Source organism: Mustela nigripes, chromosome 6 (genome assembly GCF_022355385.1).
Source record: "Mustela nigripes isolate SB6536 chromosome 6, MUSNIG.SB6536, whole genome shotgun sequence".
Classification (NCBI taxonomy): domain Eukaryota; kingdom Metazoa; phylum Chordata; class Mammalia; order Carnivora; family Mustelidae; genus Mustela; species Mustela nigripes.
Genome location: NC_081562.1, coordinates 120625453 through 120651649, shown reverse-complemented (window position 1 = coordinate 120651649; position 26197 = coordinate 120625453). Strand labels below are relative to the sequence as shown.

Here is a 26197-nt window from a genome sequence, read left to right as displayed (position 1 = left end):
AGCTTTCCAAAAATCAGTTTTTTTGAAGACTTTATTTTTTTTTGAGAGAGAATAGAGATGGCGAGAAACAGAGAGGAGGGAACGGAGGGACCAGGAGAAGCAGACTCTCCACCGAGCAGGGAACCTGGTGCGGGGCTCGATCTCCGGATCCTGGGAGCATGACCTGAGCCGAAGGCAGACACTTAACCAACTGAGCCACCCAGGCACCCACAAAAATCAATTCTTATTTGTAAAATATTATTTAGAATGTCAACGTTAACTGTTATTTCCTTTTTTTATTTTTTTTATTTTTTATTTTTTATAAACATATATTTTTATCCCCAGGGGTACAGGTCTGTGAATCACCAGGTTTACACACTTCATAGCACTCACCAAAGCACATACCCTCCCCTATGTCCATAATCCCACCCCCTTCTCTCAAACCCCCTCCCCCCAGCAACCCTCAGTTTGTTTTGTGAGATTAAGAGTCACTTATGGTTTGTTTCCCTCCCAATCCCATCTTCTTTCATTTATTCTTCTCCTACCCACTTAAGCCCCCATGTTGCATCACCACTTCCTCATATCAGGGAGATCATATGATAGTTGTCTTTCTCTGCTTGACTTATTTCGCTAAGCATGATACGCTCTAGTTCCATCCATGTTGTCGCAAATGGCAAGATTTCATTTCTTTTGATGGCTGCATAGTATTCCATTGTGTATACATACCACATCTTCTTGATCCATTCATCTGTTGATGGACATCTAGGTTCTTTCCATCTACCACAACTGAACCAGGAAGAAATAGAAAGCCTGAACAGACCCATAACCAGTAAGGAGATTGAAACAGTCATTAAAAATCTCCAAACAAACAAAAGCCCTGGGCCAGACGGCTTCCCGGGGGAATTCTACCAAACATTTAAAGAAGAACTAATTCCTATTCTCCTGAAACTGTTCCAAAAAATAGAAATGGAAGGAAAACTTCCAAACTCATTTTATGAGGCCAGCATCACCTTGATCCCAAAACCAGACAAGGATCCCACCAAAAAAGAGAGCTATAGACCAATATCCTTGATGAACACAGATGCGAAAATACTCAACAAAATACTAGCCAATAGGATTCAACAGTACATCAAAAGGATTATTCACCACGACCAAGTGGGATTTATTCCAGGGCTGCAAGGTTGGTTCAACATCCGCAAATCAGTCAATGTGATACAACACATCAATAAAAGAAAGAACAAGAACCATATGATACTCTCAATAGATGCTGAAAAAGCATTTGACAAAGTACAGCATCCCTTCCTGATCAAAACTCTTCAAAGTGTAGGGATAGAGGGCACAAACCTCAATATCAAAGCCATCTATGAAAAATCCACCGCAAATATCATTCTCAATGGAGAAAAACTGAAAGCTTTTCCGCTAAGGTCAGGAACACGGCAGGGATGTCCATTATCACCACTGCTATTCGACATAGTACTAGAGGTCCTAGCCTCAGCAATCAGACAACAAAAGGAAATTAAAGACATCCAAATCAGCAAAGAAGAAGTCAAATTATCACTCTTCGCAGATGATATGATACTATATGTGGAAAACCCAAAAGACTCCACTCCAAAACTGCTAGAACTTATACAGGAATTCAGTAAAGTGTCAGGATATAAAATCAATGCACAGAAATCAGTTGCATTTCTCTACACCAACAGCAAGACAGAAGAAAGAGAAATTAAGGAGTCAATCCCATTTACAATTGCACCCAAAACCATAAGATACCTAGGAATAAACCTAACCAAAGAGACACAGAACCTATACTCAGAAAACTATAAAGTACTCATGAAAGAAATTGAGGAAGACACAAATAAATGGAAAAATGTTCCATGCTCCTGGATTGGAAGAATAAATATTGTGAAAATGTCTATGCTACCTAAAGCAATCTACACATTTAATGCAATTCCTATCAAAGTACCATCCATCTTTTTCAAAGAAATGGAACAAATAATTCTAAAATTTATATGGAACCAGAAAAGACCTCGAATAGCCAAAGGGATATTGAAAAAGAAAGCCAACGTTGGTGGCATCACAATTCCGGACTTCAAGCTCTATTACAAAGCTGTCATCATCAAGACAGCATGGTACTGGCACAAAAACAGACACATAGATCAATGGAACAGAATAGAGAGCCCAGAAATAGACCCTCAACTCTATGGTCAACTCATCTTCGACAAAGCAGGAAAGAATGTCCAATGGAAAAAAGACAGCCTCTTCAATAAATGGTGCTGGGAAAATTGGACAGCCACATGCAGAAAAATGAAATTGGACCATTTCCTTACACCACACACAAAAATAGACTCAAAATGGATGAAGGACCTCAATGGGCGAAAGGAATCCATCAAAATCCTTGAGGAGAACACAGGCAGCAACCTCTTCGACCTCAGCCGCAGCAACATCTTCCTAGGAACATCGCCAAAGGCAAGGGAAGCAAGGGCAAAAATGAACTATTGGGATTTCATCAAGATCAAAAGCTTTTGCACAGCAAAGGAAACAGTTAACAAAAACTGTTATTTCCTAACGAGGGACAGCCCTAAAGAGGTAACCTAAACGTCATACCCAGTGGTGGTTAACGCATTATTTACATATGCATTTTTTTAAAGCTATCACAGACAGTGATAAAAGAAGATATGCAACTCAAAAGCATCGGCCATGTGTAATACAAACAACTTTAGATTAAATTTGGTTTTCCTCCACAGGAATCTCTCCTTACACTCTTAAAGGAAATCCTCACTTTCTTGCACAGGAGTTTATGTTGCTAACATACTCAGCTACTATAATGGTTTCCAAAACTGAAAATAAAAGGGAGTAAGTCCCTTAAAGAACAATTCAAAACCCTATTCTTATATGGAAAAATAGTAAATACTATATTAACTAAAAGGGAATCTGCTCTGTATTGGCCCTTCATAAATTACATGGTAGAGAATCTTGGCCTTGGAGTCTATTACACCCAAGGACAGCTTTGTGTTTCATTGTTCATATACCTTTGAATGCTCACTTCTTCAACTACGTCAATCTTTCAATTCCATTCATACTAGTTCTTGGAATCTACTGACCAGACTTTGCAAATCCTTAATTTGCATATCACAGCTCTGAAACGGATTACATTCATTTCCAGAGTGAAACAAATAAATGGAAAGGGGGAAAAGTAACCATTTCCAAAGTTTCCTGTGAAGATGGAACAAAAATTAAGTTGCCAAGGAAAGTAACGCGCCAGTCATTGTTCAAAACCACAGGAAACGTTCACACAGGAGAACCTTCCACAGAACTGTGCAGCGCCTTTGAGTGCATTCACAGACACAATGTCTTACACGCACACACTCTGGAAAGATACGTACAATGCGACAGGGAGAAAACTTACTCTACGGTTCACTTAGGTCAAGAATTTTGAGGATTAGAGGAATCTGACTGAAAAGTCTGACTTAAAAAAAAACAAAAAACAAAAAACAGTGTGTGCAGGAACAGAAAAAAAAAATTAAATTCCACATGGACGCCAGCTGTCGGTCACTTCCCAGTCACACACTCTTGAGACAGGCCACACAAGAAAAGGCAAGAGACACACTCTGTGCACATCAACACCGCTCAAATGGTCCAAGTTTCACAGGTCTTTCCCCAAATGGCATCTTAGTGGAGTCCTTGGGCCTCCGTTTTGGAAGTCTCCACCCAGACCCCCACACACACTTAATGTTGCCCAGGGCTTATCACAACCTGTGACGTGTACTTCATGTGTCTTGTATGTTGTTCTGTCCTTCCTAGTCGAACACAAGCCACAAGAGGGTAGGCTTTCACTGTGCTGCTCAATGCTGTGTGCCTACTGGTTGAATGAACGAGAGAATGAATGAGTGAACACTGGAATCTCCACCAATGTCAGCTATGATCTTAGCATACCAGATGCTCTACGCCTTATCCCGGGTCCTGGTTGTCCTGCCCAGAGGAGGAAGACTTGCTGATCCCACTGATCGTACCGTACAACACTCAGTAGACCAAAGGTGGAGGAGGCAACTTCCCTAACTAATTAAAGACATTAAAGGCTGCCAGCTGTGTCCCGGGCCCTTTGGCATTTCCAGCTTCCTGCTCTCCCCACCACCAGTCTGCCTGCCTCCTTGGCACTCTCGGCCTCACACGTGGGTTGGATCACACCTGTGCTCGTCACACACCTGCTTTCTCCCACGCGCATCCACTGATCTGGGCCTTCGCACCGTTCAAGGGCCTTGGCAGGCCAGCTCCTCTATAATCACTGCTTTTTCCCTTCCTTTGGAAAGCCTGGCATAGACCACTGCCTCAGCCAAGAACACTGCCCACTGTCTACTCTTGTATTTGAAAAGGCTTTCTGATTTAAAAAGTTTTCAAAGTTTTTTTTAAGTTCTATTTAAAATTTAATAGCACTTACTGTATAACCATCGCCCCCCAAAAAATATATATATGTATGTATATATACATATATATATGTGTGTGTGTGTATCGATATATATACATATATATATATGTATACATATACATATACATATATAACCACAAATACATATATATATATATGTATATAACCACAAATTGGTCATTGTTAAACCAAGCCTTTGTCCTATGCAGCATCTTTTACTGATAAAACAGAATCCATTATCTTTACCCCCAAATGCTCCCTGAACATCTCTCCCCTGATGTCCTTATTTTGGAGGGAGGTTTGCTTAAGCAATTAGGGATGTGGAGTACAGAGCTCTGCGACTTACCTAAAACCCTTCAATAGACAGATGGGGGCGGGGGCAGAAGGAGAAAGGGACAGGAGCACAAGAGGCGCAGTGTTACCAATTGTTGGTTCTGAGGTGGGCACAGGGGTATTTCCGGTACTGTTCTACTTTTCTATATGTTTGGAATTTATGTGATTAAAAGCTTTCTCAAAAAGAAAAAAAAAGAAAGAAAGAAAAGAAAAGAACATGCAAGTCTCCAGGCCTCTCCTATCTCAGAGCTGGGTGTCTCCTTCACACCGCACTCAGGGCACTTAGCAAATGCACTGATCCCGGAATTGGTCTGTCCCCGCTTCAGCCCCCCTGCAGACTGCCGCCACCAGCATCTTTCTACGGAAACTGAATGAGGGCATCACTGTTCCAAGAGGAATTATCCGAGGACTCAACAGCCTTTCATGATAATTTAAACTCCCTATAACGACACCATGCCCTCTGTCCCCAACAGTTTTCTTTCACTGCCAAAATCACCCCAACACCCCCTCTCTCTCAAAATTCCTATAAAACTAAGTGCAGATCCCTGAACACCCCATGTTATTTCACGCCGCTGCAGAACTCACTCGCTCCGGTTCCTCTACTTGCTTCAACGTAGGGGCTGACTCGTACGTAGCTGCTGGTTTATTATCCCGCCGCCTACCGCAGGAGCAGGGTGAGAACAAAGGACCCCCGTGAGGGAAGAGAAAGTCTAAATTGCCCATTTATTCGTTCTCTTATTCAAATTTGCATTCACTACCCAGCAATTCCTTTTGACATCAGCAGAGGGTGCCATAATTTCACTTTTGACAAGTAAATCACCATGCTAACAAAAGCAACTTTTAACACCAGATGCAGTGTTAAAGCCCTAAAAAATCTACCAAAATTTATCAAAGTCCTATGATTGGCATGGTACTACCAGGCTACAAAAGTTTATCAACCTATAAACATAGTTTAGAAACATACTTAGATTGGATTATCTTAAAATTAATTCCACTTCTAAAATTCTGAATCTGTACATCTAGATTTTCATTCTGTGGTTTTACCCGTGACCTTCAGGGCGTCAGGTAAGCTGCGGCACGTCTTACTTAGCGTATTCTGAAGCCAGGTGTCCTATACGAACTGTGATCACTGTTAGACCCATTCTCATCCAGAAGGATGGAAGTTGGGATTGAAAAAAGAATGGAACCCCCCAGGGTACCTAGGAATTTTATTAGGCTTTCTAAAAACATTAAAGATCAATTATTACTTAAGGCTGGGTCTAATTCCAGGAAGCCAGCATCAGTTCTCATACATGCAGTCTCCCCATTAAGGTCCTCCATTGTCCAGACAATCTGCTACCAGTCATTGTTTTCTTTAACAGGCAATAAGTAAAAATGCAAGAAATCGGGTCTCTATGCCAAAGCATTAAGAGGCAACCAGACATGATTGTTTTCCAAGTCAGCAAAAATCATGTCTTACCAGTGATAACTCAACAGACACTTGGGGCTACCTGAAATCAGAAAAGGCAGAGGACATTAAAAAGTGAATAATCTGATAAGAAAAGTTTCCAAGTCCCACAAACCTGCCCGGCAGAAAGCCCCACTCACCCGATGGCTGCAAGTGTATTTGGTTTCCTAAAGAGAATCTCTTCTCATTTGCAGCTCTTTAAATATTTTTTATTTTTAGTAAATAATAATTATAATAATAACCCGACAAGAGGAAATGTACTAAAATGCCCAAGGGTGCTGCCAGTTTAAGAGCGACCGGGGAGAGTAGGATTTTATAGTATATAAAGGTTGCTGGAAAAACTCATGTGATTACCCAGATCAATGCAAAAAAAAAGAGACCTATAAAAAACCAGGACTCTACCTTCTCTACAGCCTAAGAAATTGGGCCAAACTGGAGGACTGGATTAATCAGAAAGAGGAAAAATAAGAAACCTGTACTATCGCTATCTCAACATCAAGGAAACCTGTAAATATTGTAGAAAACAGGTCTGCTAATTACTTCCCCTTACCACTAGATAGGCTTCTATTAAGATTTACAATGGGGGCGCCTGGGTGGCTCAGTGGTTGGGCCGCTGCCCTTCGGCTCAGGTCATGATCTCAGGGTCCTGGGATCGAGTCCGGGCTCTCTGCTCAGTGGGGAGCCTGCTTCCTCCTCTCTCTCTGCCTGCCTCTCTGCCTGCTTGTGATCTCTCTCTGTCAAATAAATAAATAAAAACTTTAAAAAAAGAAAAAAAAAGATTTACAACGAAAAACTCTTCCTCCCTGATTTCTGCAACACTTACACCAAGTGAACCAACCAAGCAATGGTGTTCACTTGATGGCTCCAGACAGAATTTCCTATTAAAAACATTCTTTTACTAGGTCTTCTCCTTTATGAGTTATCTTCGGCTGCATTCTGATCTCTTTGGATTAAGAAAATATGACAAATGCCTCAAAAAGAGGTTTTTTTTTAACTCTCCTCTAAACCGCCTTACAACATTTCTAAAACTGTCAATTTCACCAACTAGCCAAGATTTCAAAGAGAAAAATCACAGCTGTCCAAATTCTGAAAATCTCGCTAAGCATGCCTTGTGGTTCAAGCGCTGTTTCTCTGCCCTAATCCTTGAAAGAGTAAATTGCCAGGTCGAGGAAAGACTAAAGAAAAGGATCTGATAAAAGGCCAGCATTCGGAAAGCAGTGACATTACTTTAACAAATGTCTCCGGGGGAGGGATTGCCTAAAACCATTGCACTTCTGGTCCTAAGTGCTCATTTTGCAAGGCTCTGGCAAATACAACTGACTCAATCAGTCCTGCATGACCCTGAGTTAGTAATTTCACCTTACCCTTTTTAGTATCAAGGATTCCTAGACTCACTCTACCTTAAGGAGTAAACAGAGAGACTAGAGATGATGACTTAAAACCTACCAGACAGAATGATCCCGCGTGGCAGTAGTAAGTATTATTATACAGACAGTCATAAAAGAGATCTACCTGGAAATGAAAACTTGGGCAGATTATACTGAATTGAGTAATCTTCTACCGGTCCTCTGAGTAAGTCTCCCAGCCACAAGCACAGGAATGGAGGAAGGGAAAAACAAGGTAAGACTTGCTATCTTACTCATCTCTGCAAAGTGCTGGCTATAAGTCAAGGCAGCCTGTCCAAACACACAAAACAATTTAATGACGATCTAAGAGAGAGCTGTTGGATTCATGCAATCAGGAAACCTGCCCAAAATTAAGGAATAAACTATTGGGGCCTCACATGTAATTGCTACTTTCTATGGATCTGAAGATGATTAAAGAATAGGGGCGGGGAGTGGGGGGAGGGGAGGGTTCCAGCAGGAAATCTGCAATCAAATACTACACACCTGCTTGCTGCAAAATGGCAACTAGAAATTACTGAATTTTCAGCATTTCTCCCTTTAATTCCCTAAATTTTCATTCACCTAATACAGTATAAAGGTACATTGGGAGAAAAAAAGATAGGAATGCATTTTTTTCTTAAGTCTGAAAATTTATTATTGAAATACTTTTTCCTAGTCAATTCTACAAATTTACAAAATTCTAATCACAGAGCTCACTGGATCAGAGCATCCTAATCCAGAAAAATAAAGGCACCGTCTCCTATTTGTGGGTTAAATAACTAGGAATATTTCTAGTAGTTGTTAGCTGAAGTACTGGGAGGAGGCAAGGGGAGGGGTGAGATAGTAAATATCACATCAAATTCAGGTACTTTACTTCTAAGACAAGTATCACTCTATAAAACTATTCTTTGGAGGGCGCCTGGGTGGCTCAGTGGGTTAAGCTGCTGCTGCCTTCGGCTCAGGTCATGATCTCAAGGTCCTGGGATCCAGCCCCGAGTTGGGCTCTCTGCTTGGCGGGGAGACTGCTTCCTCCTCCTCCCCTCTCTCTCTCTGTCTGCCTCTCTGCCTACTTGTGATCTCTGTCAAATAAATAAATAAAACCTTTAAAAAAAAAAAAAACTATTCTTTGGACTTCATGGAAGACCCTGGAAATGCTAGCCTCCGCAGAGACATGCACGGCTGATTTTCTCGCTCTGACAATCAGAAGCCTGATTACCTCCGGTCAGCTCAGGACACAAGGACTGTCAAAAGGGAGGGAGGTTCTGAAATTCAGGACACCTGGGGAAAGCATGTCTAGACAGGGAAGACTGGAGTGCAGTGGTGGCTCACGTGACAGGAAGCAGAGGTGACGGAGCAAAGAATCAGGGGCACATACAGCCACCCAGTAACTCCCCCAAGTGACAGACTCTGCAGGTGCTGCGGCTAAGGCATTAGGATTCCGGTCTTCCAGACCATTTCTGCCACTCCCAACACCTGAAAGCCCCCACCACATGGTTAGTTATCTTTAGAAGAAAAAACTATTGGGGTGCCTGGGTGATGCAGTCAGTTAAACATCCAAATCTTTATTGCAGCTCAGGTCGTGATCTCAGGGTCATGAGATCGAGCCCCAAGTCGGGCTCCACACAGAGCAGGGAGCCTGCTCCCCCTCCATCAGCACCCCCTGCTTGTGCTCTCTCTCAAATAAATAAATCTTTACAAGAAAAATAAATAAAAGCAAAGCCTATTAATTCTAAGGATTCTGATAATAAGCAAATACACCAGAGAAATATTTTTCAGTCCAGATTTTACTCCTAGGAATTTTCACTATAGACATCACTTGCATGTGTTTGAAAATACAGAAGTACAAGAAAACTTAGAAATCATCGCTGATGACCAAAAAAAGAAAAAAGAAAAAAGGTAATGACCTAAAATGTTCACCAATCAGGAAATGATTAAAAAAAAAAGAATGAGAAGCAGAGAGAGGGAAGAGGTTGGGACATAAAACGGAGATACATTTTTAGACTATACTGTTTGTACTTTTAAAAATTCATCCGTACTGATTTCATTCTTACTTGCCTCATTAAAAACAAAGAATTACACGTTACAGCAATTTTTTGAAACTCAAATACCAAACCGTGGCCCACAATTCCATCCTGGGTCTCAAAGCCTATTTAAAGGATCATTGCACCTAATACATTTATATGAGCATCTAGGGGTCTTTCCCCTCCCTAGAAAACTACAAATTCTTAAGAACAAAGATAAATATATATTATCTTCCATAATGCCGGGCACAGAGATGTTCATTAAATGTACACTGAGCGCATAACTAAACAAAAACTCATCTGACCTAAGGCTACACGGGCCCTTGGCTAAAGTCATGACCAAGTCCTCTGAGCTAGGTCAGCCTGACCAATGAAAAGGGTAAAGATAGTTCTCAGAAACCGTATACATTTCAAAAACTTCCATAATCCCTTAGAAGATTCTAGGTTTCCGAGACCAAATTTATCCCTCACCAACACTTCCCATAGTAGATTAGAAACCAAATGACTCCTCTGGAGAGTCCATTTACACCGTGTTTAAAGGCAGCTAATACAGATCAGGGATTCAAGTCAGGGCACAGATTGTAAATAATATTATGTATCTGGTGTCTGGCAGGAAAATCAAGGCTTGGGTGATACAAATCAATCATATTTCCCTTATATTCTATAATTATGATCAGGAGACCAGAATATGAAGTATTAGGGAAGATGTTAATACAGAATTTGTATAAAACTCCCAAAAGAAACCTTCTCAGATTTTTTTCATGAGAAATGTAAGCTTGTTTCTATGAATGTAACTTTTTTTACATGTGGCTCTACATGTATAGGGAATACATACTGATCGAGACAGAGGATTTCTTCAAATTTCTCATGGACCCCCATCAATAATAAACTTGTTCAGACATTGTCGTAAAACAGTTTAAATCATTTTCCCCATCATTCAGAAATTGTGAGAGGACTTCATATTTCTGATTTTTTCACTGATATATCCATTTCATGACGACGCATATAGATTTCAAATTCAATCCGACTTTTCATATCAGGTTGCTTAAAGTGACATTTTCCAAAGGCAAACTATGGAGACCATAAAACTCCCTGATTTTCAAAGGTGAAGGGGGGCGGAAGGGATAAATCACCAGAAAACAGGACTTGTCAGAGCTGTGAAACGATTGCCTGTAATCGACCTATAAACTGGGAACCCTGGCTGAAGACCATATGTCAGTGTGGGCTCATCAACTGTGACTAATACAACTTTCTGGCGGAATATGCTGGAAACAGAGGAGGCTATGCATGTGTGGGGCAGAGTATGTAAAGGCAATCTTTGCACCTTCCCCTCCATTTTGCTAGAAACCTAAATTTGCTCTGAAATAGTCGATCTTCAATTTTTTTAAGTATTTTTTCTTTAGACAGGCATAAATGCTTCATTTGCAAATCATTCTTTGTAGTCAGTATCTCCTGAACACCATTATAGTGAGCACTTGTAATCTAATTTTTCCTAAGTTTAATTTCTACTTTGAATTATCAATAAACATAATACATAATCTCCAGTTCCTGCAATTTTCTATTAAGTTCCTTAAGATGGTCCATCATGTATTTTTACTGAAACCATCTTTCAACTTAACACAACCATCTTCCTACAAACCTACAATGTGAGAAGCATTGGCCAAAAAAAACCCAAAAAACATTAACAACAAAAGTTCTTATATGCAAATTCTTGACGAAACCTTTCTTGTGGTCTGCTGACACTGAAGGTGTGAAACAGCAGAGACTAATACACTGATCTCATACTCACTAAGAATTTTTCGAAACTCAGTATTATGTTGGTGGTAGTTTGCAAATAACATCCTTCCAAGTGTCTTCAAGGATTCTGTAGAATGCTCTAAGTAAATCTTCGTCAGCGTCTGCTGATTTATCTTGAGATGAAACTTCTGATTTAATAACCTTCTGGAGAAACAGTCTCTACGTAATCTTATCAACAGGGCTACTAACAATATTACTCAGAAACAAAACATTTTAAATTTTCTTTTCTTCACTAGGTTCTAACAAAGTGTTCAAAATTTCCTGGCAGGCTGGCAAACGAAGCAATTCTGAATTCTATAATGTATCTGGACTTTAGTAAGGAATTGTGTGACCCTGTAACTAGCTGGTTGCATGAGTCATTCCAGGAGTTGTAACTGAATTCACGAAGGAATTTTGCTAATTTTGCCCTACCAGACCTTTAAAAAATTACAAATCTATGCAGCATAAGGTGGACATTGTGTTTAAAGGCACCAGAATAGTCTACTAGGTACCTCTAGTTCATCTAATAACATTCCATGCAAATGAGGTTTTCGGGTTAAGAAAGAATTATCAAGGTGCTCAAGTTCAAATGTGAGATCATCTTTTATTATATTACCTAATTAATGCCAAACTCTTAATTTTAAGCCTCTAAGTTTATCATGTTAATTTATCGCTTTCGGGCTTTAACTCAAAAGCTTTTCATTATGATGAGAGGATAAGTATCTCAAAGTTGAATCACTTAAAATATGCAGAATTTAAAGGGACTTTGGTATTTACAGTTTCAGAATATCATTTTTTCAACATATTTTTCAATGACCTTCATTTTAAGAATGTTTAAAATAATATATAAAATAGGGAAAGATAAACCATTCATTTTCATTTAACTTAATTACAATTCTGGAAACCTACATTATAAAATTACATTCTGTGTAATCAATACTTTGGGAAAATTACTTTTCTATGGCTTTGAGATTAATGGTCCCTTAAAATTTTTTAGGTCCCTTAATGAAATGAAATTCAATTTTTTTTTTTTTTTTAAGAAATGAACAGTTTTGGGCGCCTGGGTGGCTCAGTGGGTTAAGCCGCTGCCTTCGGCTCAGGTCATGATCTCAGGGTCCTGGGATCGAGTCCTGCATCAGGCTCTCTGCTCGGCAGGGAGCCTGCTTCCTCCTCTCTCTCTCTGCCTGCTGCCTCTCTGCCTACTTGTGATCTCTGTCTGTCAAATAAATAAAATCTTTAAAAAAAAAAAGAAAGAAAGAAATGAACAGTTTTATTTCTTTAAAAAAAGTTCCTAAAACCTCATCAAAATCAGACTTTGGCTAACTGAACTTGTGAACTTCACAAGTCAAGCACAGTAACTGTAGCAGTTATGGAATTAACAGAATTCATGTGTCACTTAACATCACCTAATACCAAAGGAAAATGAGGAGGAAAAGAACTAGAAAAGCTGGATAAGTTTTTTGGTTTTTTGTTTTTTTAATGTCTGAAAGCTAAAGAAAAAAAAAAAAATCTTCCAAAGTGGGACCAGAATGACCAGATCTGGAAGAAAAGGGAAAAACCTGGAGATGTACCCACTATCCACACTGCCTTTGCCTGAACACACTCCCAACTCATAAGCAGCGGAGGTGAGAGGCTGAGAAGGTAGAACAAGGGTCAGAAACAGCCTCCGTCGGTCTAACGGGGCTGGGAAGACATGGACTGGAGTTCAGGGCAAGTAAAGCAGCTCGGACTTGGGTCAAGATTCCAGAGAGAAGAATCTGAGTCCGGCAATCCGAGCTACTTTTTGGCTCAAGTATTCGTGGATGCAAAAGCAAACAAAAGCCAGAGGAAGAGCAGTTGAACAGAACGCAGCTGCCAGGGGACTGAGAAGCTGAGCAGACATACAGTCGGTCTCCCCAGGCCCGGAAAATTAAAAAAAAATGGAGTTTGGGCCTAACAAGGCAGACACGCAGAGCTAAATCCCAGCAGCTTTCTGTTAGGAGCCCTAAAGGTATGTACCCAATTGAGATTTTGAAAGAACTCCAACCCATGGGGCAAGGGAAAGCTGGAAAGACACAAGGCCTTCCAAAGGAGTCCTGGGCTCAAATGGATTTGACCTCTGGCTGCGTTAAGGTGACTGTCTCTATCTGGACAGCCTGGCACAAACTAAACTATCATCAGAGGCGCTTCAATTTCCCAAAATGACCAGTATTCACTCAAGAATTACTAGACTTGGGGGCGCCTGGGTGGCTCACCATTAAACGTCTGCCTTCGGTTCAGGCCATGATCCCAGGGTCCTGGGATGGAGCCCCTGCTCAGCAAGAAGCCTGCTTCTCCCTCTCCCACGCCCCCTGCCTGGGTTCCTTCTCTTGCTCACTCCCGCTCTCTCTCTCTCTCTCTCACTGTCAAATAAATAAATAAATAATCTTTAAAAAAAAAAAGAATTACTAGACTTGGAACACCTGGGTCAGTTAAGCAACTCCTGATTTCGGCTCAGCCCATGGTCTCAGGGTTGTGAGACAGGGCTCCGTGCTCAGTGAGTCTGCTTCTCTCCCTCTCCCTACGCACACATGTGCGCACTCATGCACACACTCACTCTCAAAACTAAATAAATCTTTTTTAAAAATTACTAGACTTTTCAAGAGCCGAGGTGTTCCTTCCACGCTCTCAGTCTCATGCTGCCTTTCCCGGCAAAGCCAATACCACCGAGATGACCGAAAGGTAAAACCAACCCCAAAACAGTCTTCTAGCTATTAGTCTGCAAGCGGGCCTGTACCTGCAATGATCTGGTAAGCTCCACAGAAGACAGGACAGTGAGCAAGAGGCTGTGTGTTATCACACACTAAGCAGCTAGCGGGAAATCAGAGCAGGCCCAGGAAACGTCGCCTCGGGACTTCTGATCGGCGGGGGCCCCTCACCTGTGCCCTCTCACCCTCCTCCCTGGTTCCCTTTTACTCTCTGCAGTCTCTCAGCTCAAAGTTAGAGAGCGAGCGACATGTCCCTAACGTACATCAGCAGTTCCCAAACCCCGGTCGTTCGTATCTCCGTCCTCCTAAGTTCGACGTGACACAAAAAACTCCTCTTAACATTTCTCTTAAATTGAGTTTGGTTTTTTTAAAAAACTTTGGACCCTTCTGAAACCAAGAGTTTCAAGAGCTAGTTATGTTTTCCAGTGTATGTGAAAATAAAGGATCAGCATTTAACAAAAACTGTTTGGGGGCACCTGGGTGGCTCAGTGGGTTAAGCCTCTGTCTTCAGCTCGGGTAATGATCTCAGGGTCCTGGGATCGAGCCCTGCATTGGGCTCTCTGCTCAGCAGGGAGCCTGCTTTCCTCTCTCTCTCTGCCTGCCTCTCTGCCTACTTGTGATCTCTCTCTGTCAAATAAATAAAGTCTTAAAAAAAAAAACTGTAAACACAGTAAATGTTTATAGCATTGTTATGTGACACATAGGTGTTGATTCCTTTTTCCAGCTGTGAATTAATACATGCTTTCTCACCTAAAAAGCAGTTACTTCTGGTGGCAATCCATTCTATTCCAATCTCCCTAGCTCTCCATAAAGGGCATGCTTTCTACATCCAGTTATTAACAACCTGAAACAATTATATGAATCTTACTCATGCCTATAGACAATTACAGATGGCTTCTCCCTTCAATCACCTGTCAAGATAGGGAAATCAAAAACATGAAAATACCAGATACCATATTTAATTATGGTCTCACCAAACATTATCTTTTTTTCTGATGCACTTAAGATGAAAAGAACCCATTGTTCTCATACATGATACATACAGGCTATGTAACTGGTACATTTGACTTCCATGCTGAGATTCATTTTATATGCCCAATTCCTTTTGGAGAAAGAATTTAAGTGATTTTTGCAAGTACCACTGCCAAAAAATTACCCCGGAAGGTTATTTTTTTAATTAGCCTAGTTTCTTACCAAAGCAAATTAATTTTATGCCAATTCAGCAAACCACAAAGCCAAATGCATACCCAATTCAATCATCTTTAATCTTTCAACTAAGAAAAATTGTCCTTATCTATTTTATCTCACTACTTCCCTGTCCAGAACAGAGCATTTTAGCAGCCAGAATAACATGCTCAAGAGCACAGCTGATCTTACACAGAGCTGAGAAACAGCTGTGAACACTTCCCTTATGAACAGAGCAGTGACACTGGACCCTGACTTGCAGAGGGCTCTACAAGTCACTCACTGGGTGCCCTCCCCATCAGCCCTGTGGCTTGCACTCTATTGGGCAGCGCTCTTTACAATGGAACAAGTTAAAGATCAGATTCAAAAGAGCCACCTGCTCTTTTGAGAGCAGAATGTAGTCAAGAGGGGCGCCTGGGTGGCTCAGAGAGTTAAGCCTCTGCCTTCACCTCAGGTCATGATCTCAGGTCCTGGGACTGAGCCCCACATTGGGCTCTCTGCTCAGCGAGGAGCCTGTTTCCCCACTCTCTCTGCCTGGCTCTCTGCCTACTTGTGATCTCTGTCTGTCAAATAAATAAATAAAATCTTAAAAAAAATAAATAAATAAAAGAATGTAGTCAGGAAATCACTGTCCCTCCTGTGATGTCCCGGAAATGGTCACACCTATACAATAAGTAACGAGACCAGGTCCAAGATGGTGTCTTTCATGCTAAGCCCCAACATGGGCAAACCAAAACTTAAGTTTCTATGCCTGGCTCTCCCCGAAGGCAGGCCTAGGTCAACCAGGCGGCACACATGACCTGACCCGGTTTCCTCGAAAGCAGGAAAGCAACCCTGCCTTAGCCAATCAGCAAAGGCCTCCGTGTGCCTTCCTTGTTCCTGCCCATCTTGGTCTGTGAAACCTCTTCAGAGCTCCTTTCTCTCTGCCCAATTCATAAGTCACTGAACAAAGCCAGTAAGAGCCTTAAAATGTATTCAGTTGAATTTTGTTAAGTCCAGGACCACCTGCAAAAAAGCCACAGCACCTGTTCACGGTCAACGGCACCTCCATCCCCCCCCTCACCTCCGTGTCTGCTTCTCCTGCAGCGGTTCCTCCCTCAGGTGATGCCTGAATGTCAGAAACACTCCAGTGACAGTGACGGGGAACAGCTTCCAACTTGCTGAAGGACAGCGTCTGGTCAGGAGATACACAAATCAGTGTGTTCCTCCGCCCTGAGGGACAGGCTGTCCATCTTCCTGTCGCTCCTTCCATTTGGCATTTCTGACTGAACGAGGAAACCAGGGTAAAACTAACAGTCCAGCTCAAAAGTCAGCAGCAGGCATCAAACCAACGTGTCCTGGTCACAGGGCCTAACTCGGTGCCCTAAAAACAGTCATCTGCCTTTTGGGTTACTCTTCCGGCTTCACACATAATACTCTTTCAGGAGCCACAGGCATGTTTGGATCACATGAGCACTGTGGGCCCTTCTGTCCTCAGGAACATCCACACAATATACAAAAAAGCCGCATCTAGTCTACGCAGGCCACGGAGCAAGAAGTCTGTTCGCGTACAGTTATAAAATCTTTATAAATTATAAAATATTTTCAAGAAAAATCAAATGTGCCACATGGAAAGGCTCCTACCAGCAGGCGGCAGCAGCTCTAGGATCTTAGACATTAGGGATGAGATGTGATGGGGCAGGGGAGGAGAGTCACGTGGTACAGACAAGGTGTCGCCATCGTTCTCCAAGTAAATAGCAAGAAAATGGCAAAACACGTGGGGGAGGGGTAGAATGGTCAGGAAAGAGGTAAAGGCCCAAAAGTGCCCATCTTGGTTCACCACTGTCCACTGGATCTTAAGAATATGGAGCCACATTTTTCCATCAATGCTTACTGGGATGAAAACTTAGATTGGCGCATGAGACTTGTGCAGCAGATAGAGGAGGTCATGAAATGAACCCTGAAGTGTTCCCCTCCTTAGGACTTGGCTGTGAAGCAAGACCAAGGCAGCCAGAAAGGGGCGGGGGGACCCTGGAGCTGGCCCTTAAGCTGCAGACTAAAGAGGATGGGAGGTGAAGGGTCCAGATGACAAGTGTGGCCCAGCTCAGAGGCAGGGCTGCAGCAGAAGGAATGACAAAAACTCAGGCTCCCCTGAACGCTTTCTCAACTAGACCTGATTTCTGGACTTCCGTGTTGCTCTCTGCATTGTCCAATTTTAGCAAGAATCCTTATCTAGAACATCCCTCCATCCCCCAATACCTAACTGGGTTCATCCTCTACCATGCCCCAGGTGAGGTCTGATCGTGGTGGCCCACCTTCAGAAGCAAGAATGCTGTTGGGTCAGTCGAGCCAGACTCTCCCCCGACCCCACCTCGATGTCTCCCCCTTTAGTAAGTCCCCATCCAGGGACCTCCACCCCATTCCTTGGCTATATAAACTGCCCCTGGCCGAGACTCCATTTCCTCTCCCACCGCAAGACCCGACTGCTGCGGCCACACAACCATCATGACGGCCTTCCCTTCAATAAAGCCTGCCTCACTGTCAACAAAGCTTAAGAATAATTGTTCCTTTAAAGCTTGAGTATTTTTTTAAGAGGAGCAAGGAAAACATATGACCAATGTGGAAAGCTCAGGCATGTTTCAAGCAATGGTAGTAGGTTTTCAAGAGATGATTTATGTGACAAGGATGGAGAGAAGCAGAAAGTTCACGCTTAGCCCAAAAGCCTGACCATTAGCCTGCATCCTTCTGATAAGGATCAAATGTGCGCTGGTTGCTACATTCTCAAAGGCTCTGGTGACTGCCTATGTATCTCACTGTTATTATTGAGCTGAATGATAAGCACCAGAGAAATCTTGCCAAAGTACTTTTACAAGCAGAAATTCAAAGAAAACATTTATGATCTAACACTCTCCGCAGGTCTCCTCCCCCTTGGGCACCAAGCATATAACTGCCAGCGTCAAATAGCAAAAGCACAGTTCTTTCTGCCCCCAGGTCCGGTCCCGGTGATACTGAAATACACTTCCTAAGTCGCACCACACAACTTTGTGAGAACTGTGTCTTGCCCTTTGAGCTCCAGGACCCCACAGCAATATTGTGACTGATAATAAACATATATTTGGTCTTCTTCCTGATTCCTAGCACAGACCTCCAAAAACCCTTGGGATTTCCAAAGTGATAATAAGCAATAAAAGGGGGTGCCTGGGTGGCTCAGTGGGTTAAAGCCTCTGCCTTCAGCTCAGGTCATGATCCCAGGGTCCTGGGATCGAGCCCCACATCAGGCTCTCTGCTCAGCAGGGAGCCTGCTTCCTCCTCTGTCTGCTTTTCTACCTACTTGTGACCTCTGTCTGTCAAATAAATAAATAAAATCTTTAAAAAAAAAAAAAAAAGCAATAAAAGCTTCTGTTATTCATAACAGTCCACACCCCTTTCAAACACACCTAAGATTATGTCAACGGGATGACTTCGAGAGAAGCCCTAAGTGTGGAGGGGAACCAACTAAGTGACTTGGGTTGGCACTCGTAGTCCCAACACTGACCTCCGAGGAGAAGGAGGGGCAGGAGACGGAGTCCTTCACCAAGGGCCAATGAAAGCCGCATGGACAGGGTTTAGAGAGTTTCCAGGTGGGTGGACCTATGGAGGGGGCGGGGAGATGCACCGGGAGAGAGCACAGAAGCTCCACGTCTCTTTCCCTGCACCTTGACCTATGCGTCGCTTCCACCTGGCTGCTCAGAGCTATAGCTTTTATAATCAACTGGTAATCTAGTAAGTAAAATTTTTCCTGAGTTTGGTGAACTACTCCAGCAAATTAATGGAACCTGAGGGAAGGGTGGCAGGAACCTCTGATTTATGGCTGCTGGGTCAGAAGAAAGGTCGACAACCTGAACCCCATCTGAAGGCGGGGAGCGGGGTGGGGGCTGAGGGGAGACTCCTGTGGGACTGACCTGGTGCTGCATCCAGGTAGTATCAGAGCAGAGTTAGGGTGCAGTACCCCCAGCTGGTGGCACAGAATGGCTTCGTGTGTGAGCCCTGGACTCGAACCCAGATGCAGGGCTTCCGCCCCCAGAAAAGGCAGCTCCAGAGAAGACGGGGCTGCGGGGACCAAAGAAGAAGCCCCATCCTAGGGAGGACTGGGACTGGAGCAGCACCAGACGCTGGCCTGCTTAGCCAAGGAATAAGCATGGTGAGGAAGTCCAGTGCTCCGCTCGAGACCACCAGAGCCCGGGGAACAGGCCTGATGGCACAGGCGGGGCTGCCCTTTGAAACTCCACCTGCCTGCTGCCGGCTGGGACAGCGGGATGAGAGCGGAGAGAAGACGGACACCGTCTGGGAGGGGTTTCTAAGCAGAACGGAATTTCAGATAGGAAGCCAAGTACAGAGAGTCTAGCTGCAGAGCCCCACCCAGCATGGAGCTCTGCCGTCCCCAACAGCTTGAGCTGGCATATGGAAGTGGGAAGCAGAAGACACGTTAGGGAAACTGTTGATTACAGTTGGGATAAAATAAAAGGTAAATGTTGGAAGGAAAGTGGGAGATAAGATTAGAAAAGAATTGTCTCCATCGCCAGCCAGAGGAGTTGATGCGGGCGAAGGGGGAGCAGGAAGGAAAGGGCAGGTTCTAAACCGTGTCTGAGAGATTGATGCACTGGAACAAATGGTAGAAATGCCGTTATGTTCAGAAATATAAGAAAGAAAGAAAGAAAAAAAAAAACCAAAACACCACTTGGAAGACACCTTCTCTAGCAGGTTTATTAGTGTGGGGGTCGTGGGTGAGAAGGAGGAACCCAGTAGAGACATCTCTGCAGATTCTAAGTGGGAGGAGGGGTGGGAAACCACAGGGTCACGTGCTGTGAGGGGGTACTGAGTACACACAGCCCATCAGGAAGTGATGCATAAAAAGAGGACGACAGATCCTTCCCGGATGTTCCCAACAGAGGTACTGGGTTTTCATTATCGGCATTCTTAAAGACAGGTACACCTGAGCTAACAGACTAGAGATGCAAAGAAGAAACCTGGGTAAATGACACACAAGGAGTACTTAAAGGGACAGAATCAGCAGCCCAGCTCACATCAAAATGTCTTTACACCTAAAAAATAAAATAAAATACATTCCACTCTGAATCTTTTTCTTCCAGAAAGTTTCTCAGCGTAAAATCCCTCTAACTTTCACAGTGTGTTAATGTATCTGCTCCACTGTCCAATAATCAAGAAATACAGGAGACCTTTTTTAACTTTATCAAGTCAAATCATAAATTTTAACACAAATTGTGTGTTGTAATGAAAATGTGATGAGCGGAACAAGTGTAGGAAGGAAAAGAATCAGTTTTCCAACTTTTCAGACCCACGTTTCATTGTATTTTTAACACATCAACACAACCACATCACCACTTGAGACATTCCAAGCTTAAGTACTTCCATGCTAAGTGATTTACAAGACCCAGCTGGCCTCCATTATGGCCCTCGGGAATCTAAAGGTTCAACCAATTGCCCAAGTGAATAAAGAGGCAAGGCAGTCGGGGCGTGTGGGTGGCTCTGTCGGTTAAGTGTCTGACTCTTGGTTTTGGCTCAAGTCATGCTCTCAGGGTCAGTGGAGCCCAGTTGGGCTCCCTGCTCAGAAAGAAGTCTGCTCTAGGATTCTCTCCCTCCGCCCCTCCCCCCACTCACACGCACGCTCTCTACAATAGGTAACTCTTAAAAAAATTTATTTTTTTCATTTAAAGACTTATAAAAGAGGCAAGGCAGGATCTGAACTGGGATCTGACAATCCCTTCAGCGTCGTCAGACTGCCAGCCTCTGTGTCCTCCCAGGACGCCCTGCACTTCCGGTCCTCTTTACCCCTTCCTCGTAGTTCTTCTGTGAAGTCCGAAAGGTAGTACAGGGATAGCCCTCAGCACACAGAAGGTCCTCACTAGAAGCTGGTTTCCTCGGTTTCCTTTTGTAATCACTTTCTTAAAAACTTTGGTCTTCCTACTATGCAACAGTGCCTCTTCTCCGTCCCGGAGACCCCCTAAGTCTACCTCCAGCTGCACTGAAGATGTGGCATTACACATGTTGGCTTGTCTGCTAACAGGCCAGGCCTTTGCCCATTATCAATTTTGGGTCCCTAGTTTCCAGAGTGACCGCCACGTAGTAAGTGTTCAACAAATGGTTCTCATTTCAATTAATTCAGGTCAACATGCAATTCAAATGTGCTATCTGCATAGGTTACCTTAGATTTTAGGCTGAAGGCAACCCAGATATTCAATCCATAACAGGTGATCTGTTCTGCCACATCCATGAATTCAGAAGCCAGTGAACTACAGCCGAGTGGGCTGCCCCCAGTTCTCTAAATAGAGTTTTACTGGAACACACATAGCCACACGTACTCATCTGCATTCTGTCTACGTTCTTCTGTGTTAAAGGGGGAGAACTGAGTAGCTACAAAAGAGACCTAACAGCTCACCAAGTTTAATGTATTTACCATCTCACCCTTGACACAGAAACTTTGCAGACCTCTCTATTAGCTGGATCCACTGAGGAGTCAAATTTGAGAATATTTACCATGAGCTAATCACTACCTTCGGGTGCTGGGTATACTGTGGTGAACAAAAGAGATATGGCCCTTGCCTTCACAGAGCTGCTGAAGTACAAAAAAAACATACAAGGACTCAAATAAATGAATAACCAATAAACTCCTAACCGTGATAAACACAGTAAAGGAAAAGTGGGTTGGTTAATACCATGTGAAAGAAGAATGACTATGGTTGCGGGGGGACAGATCTTACGTTGGGTAAACGGGTGTTACAAAGAAAACCACAAGCCCAAAATGGCATCAGTTAGGCCAAGACCCTAAAATGGGGCTTAATTCCTAACCTAATGGCAGTTTCAACCTCTCTGAGAAATGCAGTCTTAGCTGGTCAGTCAGGAATTTCCAGGGGCGCCTGCATGGCTCAGTCAGTTAAGCGCCTGCCTTAGGCTCAGGCCATGATCCCAGGGTCCCAAGGGTCCCCTTCCTCGGGCTCCCCACTCAGTGGGGAATCTGCTTCTCCCTCTCCCTCTGCTCCTCCCCAGCCCTCTCTCCCTCTCTCAAATAAACAAATAAAATCTTAAAAAAGAAAAGAGAAAAAAGAAATTTTCCAATTAGGCCAATGGCCATACAGGCCCTCTCGATGCCACAAAGGAAGAGGTGCTTAGCTGCCTCGTAAGACCCCATCTTCCTCCCCCCAAGGGAAAACTACCTTGTCTGGAACCTTCCTTCGCCTTTGCTAATAACTATCTTCTCCACTTATAAAAACTCTCCATTTTGTACAAATCCTCAGAGCTCCCCTCTATTTGCTAGAAGGGATACTACCTGATTCTCAAATCATTTAATAAAGCCTACTAGATCCTGAAATTTACTCAAATTTTGTTTTTTAACAGGGGGGAAGTTTCTCTAAGGTGAAGTTAAATAGACCTCAATTAAGGGGGTGAGGAGGGGACAGTCAGGTCAGAGAGCACATTCTAGCCAAAGGTCCATCATGAGCTTAGGTTCGGAGGAAGACCACGGTACTGAAAGGACAGTGAGCCTGGAACATAATGAGCCAGAGAGAAATTCTGATAAAATCTGAAAGGAAACGTAGGCAGGTGTTGGATTATATTGCACCATGTAAGACATTTTATCACCTGTATTTCTACTGTCTGTATTTTAAAGTGTCTTAAAACCACTTATATTATAAAAACAGTTGGAAAAAGGTTGGGGGCTAATATTTCAGAGTCACACAACTATTCTCCCTTATTACTAATAATAGGGAACAAATCCATCTCTGATTACATCTGGCCTTTGCTCAAGAGTGAGGACTTTCTTTTCCTATAACTATCAGGACTTCCTCACACATTTTGATCACCTTTAATTATTGGCTCATAGTTATGATTCATAAAAAGCATTAAAGCTCTCAAAAAAAAAAGCAACTATTGCAATGGCAATCATTTTTTTGAATTCCAGACTGATAGGTCTTGAATAGTAACGTCAAAGGTGTTCCCTAAAAACAAACCATGTTTAACTAATCTACATGATAAAAACACAAAAGTAATGCTTCCATTCAGGTAATACGTAAATATGGAAGGGCAGTATGACATCGAGACCAGTGTATTAAGATGAGACTTAGAGGCGCCTGGGTGGCTCAGCCGGTTGGGCATCTGCCTTAGGCTCAGGTCATGATCTCAGGGTCCTGGGATGGAGTCCCTGAGCCCCACATCGGGCTCCCTGCTCTGCAGGGAGGTTGCTACTCCCTCTCCCTCTGCTGTTCCCCCCTGCTTATGCTCTATCAAATAAATAAAGTCTTTAAAAAAAAAAAAATGATGAGATTGAATTTTGTTACGAATTAACTCTGAAAACTTAAGATTTACTCTTATCAAAAGTCAAGATTTTCTCAGTAACAAAAAATATTACTAACAAAAAATTGTTCTAAGCATCTCACCCATATAAACTCATTCAATCTCCATAAAAACACTATCCAATTGGCAAGGTTTTTCCGTAATTTTCAAATTAAGACTATTTAGGCTTAAGATGGGTTAAGTAGCTTGGCCAAGGTGGCTCAGCCCAGGGTCTTAACCACTGGGCACAATACCTCCCAGCAATGTCGTCACTCACACTCCGGTGCTTTCCTGAGAGGTGGGGTTCCAGCTGCTTTCCTGGATCCGTTCTTGGAAGCAGGGTATTATCCCCATGAGCTTTATTTGTGCCACAATAAAACAAAGACCGAGAAGGACGCTACTACAGGAAGAAAACACAAGCATGCCCTGATCTGTATTTCCACAACCATGCTGGCTTCCCCATGAGAGCCACGTGCAGTTACTGGGCAGCTCTTACTTGCCAGGCCAGTCACAAGGAACTTGAACTTAGGAACTTCATTTGATATTCCTGACAAGCTATTACTAGACCTGATTCACAAAACAGAAAATGAGGTTAAGAGGTTCAGCATCTTATCCTAAAGCTCCTCTCCGGCTCCCAGCATGCTGTCTACAAGCCAAGGCAGTCTCCCCTGAGCTGCTGAGTCCATGGAGTCGGAGATTACATAAATACGACTTCATGTGTCTAAAACCTGGTTCATCTGACTGATTTAAGAGCTTTGTTGGAGGGACGAGAACCTACCATGTTGTTCTAATTCCATAGTTCAAGGGGAACCAATCCCTTCCCAAGAAAGTTCCGTGACAACAGGACTATGCCGGGTCCTCAGTGCCCAAAAAGCAGCTAGACTTCAGTTAACTGCTCAATAAATCGTGGTCAACTTTAACTGAATTTCATGAGCCTGGCTTACATGAGACCAACTCGGGCCCAAGTCCCCCCCTTCCTTAGATACTAAAGAACTAGAATCACGAAGCAAAGAAGTGAATCTGATGTCAGTCATAATAAAATCACCATCAACATAAAATCATGAATTATCCCATAGAAGTTGGTCTATACAATTTGAATATTTTAAAACTAGTAAGTGGTGCTTCGAATTGAAAAAAAAAAAAAAATCAAATCCTTTTATTTCAAACTCTGATTCAGACTGCATAAGACTGTAATATTCAGAAAGGATGGAACCCCAGAAAGGAAGGAAACAGGAGTTGGACTTTGGGAATCCGGACTCTAGGGTTGGTTCTGGGGGTCTCCTAGTAACACAACATGGTCACAGACAGCCCTATGATCCCCAGGCCTGGTTTTCCCATAAGAAGGCTAAAGGGAGGAATCTGATGATCCAAGATCCAAGATCCCAAACAGCTTCTCCATTCAGTGACTCAAGGGAGTCACTGGGAGATGCCACTAGACTCTGTGATGGCCAGCGAAGCACATGATAAGCTCCAAGGATAAAGCGGTGTCTGCACTAGTCCTTGAGGGATGTGAAGACCTCAACCTGCATTAAGGATGAAGTTAAGGGACATCTCAGCCAAAAGTATCACTGACCATACCTTCATTTAGCAACAAGTCTAGGATTTTTCTCTAATGCTACATTCCCTATACATACATACATACATATATACACACATAGCTATCATCACAATACACAGGTAACCCAGCAGTCCAGACTTTAAATCATGTTTAAAAAATGTTCTTTTAATTTTAACAAAGAAAAAGAAACACCAAGGGTAGCAACCTGCACTTTCCTTCCTGGGCTGAGCGGAGTTGGGGAGGTTGGCGGCGGGAAGGATCTGTTTATAGGGCCCCGCTTCACGTGACTACCCTCCAGCCTGTTTTTCTTAAATGTTCAGGAGGAAATGAAAGTATTTGCTGTAGAAGATGTATAAAGATATGAAATGACCACAAGTTAGAAATGTCTCTGAGGAACCCACTGAATTGGAATTTATCAGAGAACACCAGCTGTTCTGTTTGGGCTCCTGGCTTAAAGAGTTTAAAGAGCTATCTGGGAGACCACAGTCCTTCGAAATAAGTGCATGTTACTTTTCCTCTTAGTGATGTTAAAAGCCACTGAGGATCTCCTCGTATGACTGCCCCCAACTCTGTTTTTTTGGATGTTTTATTACAACAGTAAGCTGAACTAAAGGCAGAATCATTTCACCTTGTCATATACAAATTCTCCTTCACTGCTGGTAGGAATGCAAACCAGAAGAGCCCCTCTGGAAGACAGTCCAGCAGCTTCTTACAAAACTCAACACACTACTATTACACAAGCCAGCAATCACGCTCGTTGGTCGCTTCTCCAAGGGAGCTGAAAACTTACATCCCAGGGTTCTCTGCATCAGCTTTACGACCGCCCAAACCTTAAAGTGATCAAGACGTCATTCAGTGGGTAAATGGATTAATCAACCCTGGTACGTCTATAAGATGGAATCTTATTCAGCACTAAAAGAAATGGGCTATCAAGCTATACAAATACATGGAGGAAAATTTTTAAGATTTATTTATTTGAGAGAGAGACAGCACACACGTGGGAAGGGCAGAGGGAGAAAGAGACTGTCTAGCAGACTCCGCAATGAGCACGCAGACCCCAGCG

At 43.0% G+C, this 26197-nt stretch overlaps 1 protein-coding gene across 3 annotated transcripts in view; it reads right to left on the bottom strand.

Moving 5' to 3' along the window:
* Nucleotides 1-26197, bottom strand: part of MPP7 (MAGUK p55 scaffold protein 7) — a 286825-nt gene that overhangs the window by 228922 nt on the left and 31706 nt on the right. Inside the window, exon 2 of one of the 3 annotated variants that reach the window (XM_059404112.1) lies at nucleotides 16336-16446. The exons of the other annotated variants lie outside the window; for them this stretch is intronic. The gene's annotated coding sequence lies outside the window, so the exon portion shown is untranslated. The remainder of the gene's footprint in view (nucleotides 1-16335; nucleotides 16447-26197) is intronic. 3 annotated transcript variants of the gene reach the window in all.